The sequence below is a fragment of the Amphimedon queenslandica genome, unplaced genomic scaffold (genome assembly GCF_000090795.2).
Source record: "Amphimedon queenslandica unplaced genomic scaffold, v1.1 AMPQUscaffold_13242, whole genome shotgun sequence".
NCBI lineage: Eukaryota > Metazoa > Porifera > Demospongiae > Haplosclerida > Niphatidae > Amphimedon > Amphimedon queenslandica.
The window spans coordinates 11,980-18,240 of NW_003546522.1; positions in this window are offsets into that span (position 1 = coordinate 11,980).

Consider the following 6,261-nt stretch of genomic DNA (forward strand, 5'->3'; position numbering starts at 1 on the left):
TGTTCTAACTATGAAACAGCTGCAGGGGAACCTACTACGCTTTTGCTACCTGCTTTTTTGTCACGGAAAAGACAAATCAAGGATTCTGAATGAGCATTCAAGACACTACAGAGGAAGATTATTGAATTTTCTGTTCTCTTGTCGTGGCTAGTAACCCCAGAAAAAATAAGTTAACAAATAGTTAGGTTGTCAATATGTTATGATTAAATAACAAAGGAATGAGATGGGCAATGATAACAATGATATAAAGAGAGTAGCCAAACATGAGATGGAGAACAAGGGAGAAAGAAAAATGAACAAAAGAACGTGTGTGTTATGCTCATGCGTGAAAATAATAATGAATGTTAATAATGATAATAACAATAATGATAACAATAATAATAATAATAATAATGTATATATTCTCTGTCATGATTGAAACCATAATGGTCAAAATCATAATAATAATAATAATAATAATAATAATAATAACGAATAATAATTAGACGAATGTAAAACATTGAAGGGGCGAGCCTAAGCAAGCAAAGCAATGTACATACAATAGATCTTTACAGACTAACAGTACTCACACATAGATCTGATTGCGCAGGCTCAGAACTTGATGGGTGTAGTGCTTGATGATCTACGTTTGTAATCTTTTGCAGCAATTATTAAAATTACCTTGCTTATAGCATTTAGCAAGCATTAAAGATACATGTAGGTACAGTCAGTTTTCAGTTGCACAAATGATATACAACTGTAGCTAGCACTAATGGTAGTTTTTGGCTTCTTGCATGCTGACTGACATTCTCTTGATGAGAGTTAGTCACATCAATGAAGAACATGGAATATCAACTTTCTTAACCTTCCTTGTTGCATTTAGACAACAGTATCTTGCTGACTTCAGCAACTTGCAAGCTCATGAATGAGCCACTTTGATAGCCACCATTTTATTTCATTGTGACCACCCCCTCAATGAAGTTATTAAGTTTATTCAAAAGTGGAGATTTTTTCATACGGATAAATAGGGGTGACGTACGTGTACAAACATACTTACATACTTGTGTCGTTTATGTGAGGCTTGCTCAGGCTCGCCCCAATAAATGATAAACATACTGTTAGTATACCCTACAGTACTCCCCTTCCAGAGAACAAGTGAATGAATGATCAATTATTGAGTCAATCAGGAAAAGGAACGCGTCAAGCAGAACGAGTAACGTTGGTATCCGAGCGAGTACCATTTGTCTCCAAACCAGTATTGTTGGTATCTGAGCAAGTACTGTCGGTATCTGAATGTGTATTGTTGGTTTTACAATGGGCAATAGTCAAAGGAGTAGAGGAGGAAGGAGAACTAGATTGAGAATGAGGAGTATTAGTTAAGAGAGAATCATGGTTAGGGAGAATAGTACTAGTTTTGTCAATATGTGCTGGTTTGAGACGATCGACAGATACAGTTTCTTGAGTATCATTAATATCAATGACAATATTTCTCAGTACGCTCCAATGCTTTATACGGTCCATCATAAGGACGTTGAAGAGGTCTCTTTACTGAATCACGACAAATAAATACATGTGAAGAGGAAGAGAGTGAATCAGGAATATGAGTATATCAAGTTAATGGAGAACATACTGGAGTGAGTGAAATAGAATGCATGTAACACTTGAGTCAAGCAACATAGTCTGAGGACTCTGAGAGTGAAAGTGAATTAGTAGGAGAGAAAATTCTCAAGGGAGATGAACAGTTGTACCGTAAACTAGTTCAGCTGGAGAGTAATGTAAGTCCTCTTTAACAGCAGTATGAATACCCAATTATACTAAAGGAGGGACTCAGTCCATGACTCTGGTAGTGGTTGAGCTTTCAAGGCAGCTTTCAGTAGACAATGGAATCTCTCCATCATTCCATAAACTTCAGGTGGTATGCTGTGGTACGGCATCTCACAGTACCTAATAAGCAAGTTAAGCAACGAGAGAGGATTCAAATTGACTGCCTCTATCAGTAGTAACTGTAGAAGGAACACCAAAACGTGATATCCAACCAGCTACTAAAGCACAAGCAATTGTTAGAGCAGATATGTCGGGTATAGGAAAGGTTTCAGGCCATCTAGTGAAACTGTTTATACAAGTAAGTAAATATGTGAAACCATGAGATAAGGGTAGTGGTCCAACAATAACAATGTAAATATTGTCAAACAGTGTAGTAGAAGATGGAAAAGTACCTATAGGTGAGACAGTGTGTGTATGTACTTTTGATCTTTGACAGGGGAGACATGAGCGACTCCATGACTTGATATCAGAAGTCATTCGAGGCCAAATGAATCCAGATGAAATGAGCTTGATAATAGAACAAATGCTAGGATTTGACAGTGAATGAAGTGAAATGAATATGGTATGACGAAATGAAGGCGGTACTACTGGGCAGGGTGTTCCCTTAGAAGTGTCACAACAGAGAGTGAAATTAGAATGAGGAATAGGAAATTGCTCCAAATGAAGAGTGAGTGTAGGAATTTCCTCAAAAAGAAACTGACAATCTCCTTGAGCTAGAGCCATGTCCTCAAAATTAATTACTGGGGGTTTGTCTGATGATGACAGCTGATTAAGTTCAATGTGAGATAATGCATCAGCTACGGATACAAAGGACCATGAACATGTCTGATGTCAGTAGTGAACTGCAATACGAAGTGCAAATGTCAAGACTGACGTGGTGAACGTTTATCAGACTTTCTAAACATAGAGTGAGTGGTTTGTGATCAGTATAAACAGAAAATGTACAACCTTCAACAAAGTACCTGAAGTGACAAATGAATAAATATACAGCCAATCACTCTCTATCATAAGTGCTGTATCTAGCTTCAGTGGGAGATAACTTGTGGGAAAAGTAGGCTATAGGCTTCCACTGATTGTTAATAAATTGTTGTAGAACAGCTCCCACAGCTATATCTGAAGCATCAGACGTAATAGCAGTTGGAGCATCAGGTTTAGGATGAGACAGTAGTGGCTTCAGCTAGTGCACTTTTGGCTTATGAAATACATTGACTAAATCATTAGTCCAGGAAATAGTAGAACGAGCAGAAGTTGAAGAGAGTAAATAGTACAAAGGTTGGAGAATTTGAGAACAGTGAGGGATGAAGCGATGATAAAAATGAATGAGACCTAAGAACTGTCTGAGTTGACGCTGAGACTGAGGTGAAGGGAGATCAGAGACAGCAGATACTTTTGACTCTAACAGTCAATACCGTTCTCATCGACTATATCACCAAGAAAGTGTACTGAGGATTGACCAAACTCACATTTGTCAGAGTTAATGAAGACTTTATAATATTTAAAATGATCAAATATTTGTGTAAGATAGTTCTTGTGTTCAACCTCGTCGGAACTAGCTACCAACACATCATCAATGTATACGTAGGCGAACTCAAGACCATACCATATCCATAAAATGCTGAAATATTTGAGCTGCATTTCTTAGAGCAAAGGGCATACAAGTGAATTCAAATAATCGGAAAGGTGTGGTCACTGCCATTTTATGGACATCCGATGGTACACACGATCGAGATCTAGCTTGGTGAAAATACGGGTACCGTGTAAAGTGGATGCAAAATTCTGAATGTGTGGGATGGGATATCGGTCAGGTACTGTGATCCTATTGAACGCCCTATCATCCCTGCATGGTCGCCAATCACCACCAGTCTTCTTTGGGACCATATGTAAGGCAGAGGACCATTGACTGGAGGAAGGACGTATGATTCCCAGTTCCATCATACTCTGAACGAGTGATCGTTAACTGTTTGGGAGGAGTTCGAGCAGATATTGACTGTCCTGATGACTGAATAATTATGATGAACGATGTTGTGCTTGATGGGAGTATTACCTTTCCACAGTTGAGTCAATTCAGGATACTCTAAAAGGAGAGATGAAAAAGAGTTAAAGAAAAAGAGAGGGTTAAGAGTAAGACCGTGGTGTGTGCATTGCATAATAGTTTGGATATTTGTTTGAGAATCTGTAAGTGTCATGCGACATAAATCAATAAGGAGACCATGGTGTTGAAGAAAGTCAGCACCCAAGATAGGCTGTTTCACATCTGCGATGGTGAAGATCCAACAATAAGGTCTATGAAGATGCAGATTGAGAGAGTGAGGGTGCGTTGACCATAAGTGTGAATCTGAGTACCATTGGCAGCTTGAAGTGTGAAGTTTAATGAACGACGATGTCGATCAGACTTAGTAGGAGGGATTACACTGACGTCAGCACAAGTATCTAGCTAAAATTTGAGACAAGAGGTTTTATCAACAATGTAGAACAAGCGACTGTAAGAGCTGCTGGGAACGTTGGCCACCTTCAACGCCCGGCTGGGTCGTTTCCCATTTCCAAATACATGGTGGGACACACTTAGTAGCTTTCTCACCGAAGCGATTGTGATACTAGCAAAGAGAGAAAGGAGTTGGACTAGCAGAGAACTATCGAGAATCCCTAGGTCTTGATTCAGAATGAGAGCGAGGAAGTCGCTGAAGAGACTGAACAAGTGTCTGAAGATTACTAATTTGAGAGCATAATTGTTCAACCTCTGCTGAAAGTGGGGGAGTTTCTAAAGAACTAACGGTAGGTGTGGCTACTTCACCAATCTTGTCAGCTAAAGCAGCAATGGTCTCCAAATGATCTGACTTTTAGTAGCAGCAGCAAGTACCATACGAACATTTGATTGCAAACGCTGAAGGAAAGTTCTCGTAAAAATGAGCGGTTAGCAGTAGCAGCTTTGTCTCCTAGAAGTTGATTCATATGGCGGAGGAGTTGAGATGGAGTTCAATCGCCTAACTCTTTTGTGTTGAATAGCTGTTGAAGACGTCTCTGTTCAGAAGCAGTAGTACACTTAATTAACTGTGATCTCAGAGCATCATAGCGAGTAGTACATGGGGGCTTGAGAATCAAATCACGGACCTCAAAAGCAAACTTAGGAGACAAAGAGGCAATAAAATAGTCAAACTTTGTCTTCTGTACATTAATACCTTTTGTAGCAAACTGCGCGTCCATTGGGCGAACCAAAGTTCAGGATTGGCGTGCCAGAAGGGAGGGATTTTAATGACGACTGAGACTCCAGATGAAGCTGTAGCTGGTGCTAGAGGTTGAGAAGTATTAGGGGAGCCACCGCGAGACATGACAGACGAGTGACAATGGGAAGAAATCTTTAGAAGGTATTGTGAAGAAGAACGGGTCACCAAATGTCGCGGCTAGTAAGCCCAGACGAAATAAGTTAACAACAAATAGTTAGGTTGTCAAAATGTTAACTATAAATAACTAAGGAATGAGATGGGCAACGATAACGATGATATAAAGAGATTAGCCAAACATGAGATGGAGAAGAAGGGAGAAAGAACAATGAACAAAAGAACGTGTGTGTTATGCGCATGCATGAAAAAAATAATGAATATTGATAATGGTAATAATAATAATGATAACAATAATGATAATATATATATATATAAATTCTTATTCATGATTGAAACCATAATGGTCAAAATAATAATAACAGTAATAATAATAATAGGCAGTGTCTCCTGCGCCGTACGCGGTCCCCTCGATATTATGATTAAAGACCCGACCAGGAAGCAACGCCCTTCAACCTTTGCATGAACTTTGCATGAACTATTTTTTTTCATGAACTTTTCATGAACTTTGCTAAATTTTTATTAACATTGCATGAACTTTCTATAAAACAATGAAAGTGCTTATTATCATGAATTGGTGCTCATTATTAATGCAGTTCTTAGGTGCATGTGTACCATGTGATGATGAATTAATCAAGCATGACATCTTATCTAGGTACTCTTATCTTGTACTTGTACATGCTACATAGTGTGTGTGTGTGTGTGTGTGTGTGTGTGTGTGTGTGCATATATGTACATAGTAATGATAGTACACATACACGGCCAACGTAACCGTAATCCCGTACAGTTGTACTCTATTTCAAAAGTTTTAAAATGGAAGAAAGTCAGGAGGAACTAGTATATAGTGAATATGATATGTCAGAGTCTGAGGTAGATGATGATGAGATTGAGACTGTAGTGCTAAATAAACAGAAAAAGGTAGATATATAAAATGTAAATAAAAAATACAACTGACTTTGTTTGCTTTTTGCAGACAAATCCACGTAAAAAATACAAACAGCTGTATCGTAAAGAGTGGGAGAAAAGTTCGGCATTCAAGGCATGGTTAGCTCCTGTTAAGGATAAGCCTGATAAAGCCTATTGCAAGTTCTGTAAAAAGGAACTGATAGCTGTAGTAACTGCT